This window comes from Bison bison, unplaced genomic scaffold (genome assembly GCF_000754665.1).
Source record: "Bison bison bison isolate TAMUID 2011002044 unplaced genomic scaffold, Bison_UMD1.0 scf7180017864519, whole genome shotgun sequence".
NCBI classification, from domain to species: domain Eukaryota; kingdom Metazoa; phylum Chordata; class Mammalia; order Artiodactyla; family Bovidae; genus Bison; species Bison bison.
Genome location: NW_011495072.1, coordinates 382,838 through 384,540, shown reverse-complemented (window position 1 = coordinate 384,540; position 1,703 = coordinate 382,838).

The following is a 1,703-nucleotide window of genomic DNA, read 5'->3' as shown; positions in this document are numbered from 1 at the left end:
ATATATATATTACGTTTGTTACATTATGGGTGCTGTCTGTGGTACCTCAAGACAATTACAATAGTATTGTCAAAGATCATTAATCGGAGACCACCATAACAATTACAGTAATAATCAAATAGTTTGGAATATTGTAACAAACTGTAACACAGAGACACAAAGTGGGCAAGGCTGTTGGGTAGAAATGGAGTATTTCCTGCCGCATTAATAAACAAGAATGTCACAGTCATCAGCAATTCCAGCTCTCCAGGGCAAACAGGAAGAACACCACCCGTGGAACAATACCTGTGATCTGCGCTAAAAAATTGGCCCCAGATAGTTGAGATGCACATGAAGTGAATGATTGCAGTGAGCCCAGACTCTTGCATCTTCCCATATATAGAAAAGTGCTAAATTTCTTGAGATATCTGGTTTTCCTTAGTTAACAACAACCGTTTACTGTTCAGATTACCTTCCCCTTGTTGCAAACTTCTATTTAACCTGGCTCCTCCCCCTCACCTACTGCCTCCTTGGAGCAGCTCTCTTAGGGTGACTTGAAACTTGAGATGCTGTCTCCCAGGCTTGAAGTCCTAAAAATTCCCACTGAATAAAACATAACTCTTAACTTTTAGGTTGTGACTATCTTTTTTTAAGTCAACACAGAGTCGCCACAAACCTTCAATTAGTAAAAAATGAAACATCTGCAAAGTGCAAGAAAATGAAGTATGTTTGTATGTACATTTCATAGTCTATTTAGAATTAATATTTTTCACCACTTCAAGTGAAACAGAAAAAACTTAGCCACCATTAGGGTGCTTTACCCGCTCTCCTCTATATTTTAAGCATCTCATGTGTTACATCTACACACACTGAAAACCTCATCTGACAATGCTATCATCTTTGTTTTCAACCATCGAACACACGTTAAAAATTCAAAGGGAGAATAGTCTGTTGTATTTATATAGATATTTATCATTTCTATTACCCTTCCTCATTCCTGATGTTTTAAGTGTCCTGGCATCATTTCCTTTCTACCAGGGCAGCTTCCTTTAACAATGCAAAAGAGCAGGTCTGTTGGCAATAAATTCTTAGTTTTCTTTCACCTGAGTGTTTCTTATAACATCTTCATTCCTGAATGACTTTTTCAATGGCTCTAGAACTGTGGGTTAACAGTTCTTTTCTTTCAGCATGTTAAAAAATGTTGTTTCAACTATTTCTGACCTCTTTGGTTTCTAATGAGAAAGCTACAATCATTTGATACATTCTTCACTTGTAAGTAAAGCATCATTTCTCCTGGTAGCTCTTAAGATTTTTTCTTGGTGTTTATTTTTCACTGGTTTGATTATGATGTATCTGGGCACGAGTTCCTTTGTGTTTTATTCTGTTTGGATTATACCTTGTTTTGGGGTTCGTGAATATGTGGATCTATTCAGTTCAGTTCAGTTCAGTTCATTCGCTCAGTTGTGTCTGACTCTTTGCGACCCCATGAATCGCAGCACGCCAGGCCTCCCTGTCAATCACCAACTCCCAGAGTTCACCCAGACTCATGTCCATCGAGTCAGTGATGCCATCCAGCCATCTCATCCTCTGTCGTCCCCTTCTCCTCCTGCCCTCAATCCCTCCCAGTATTAGAGTCTTTTCCAATGAGTCAACTCTTCACATGAGGTGGCCAAAGTACTGGAGTTTCAGCTTTAGCATCATTCCTTCCAAAGAAATCCCAGGGC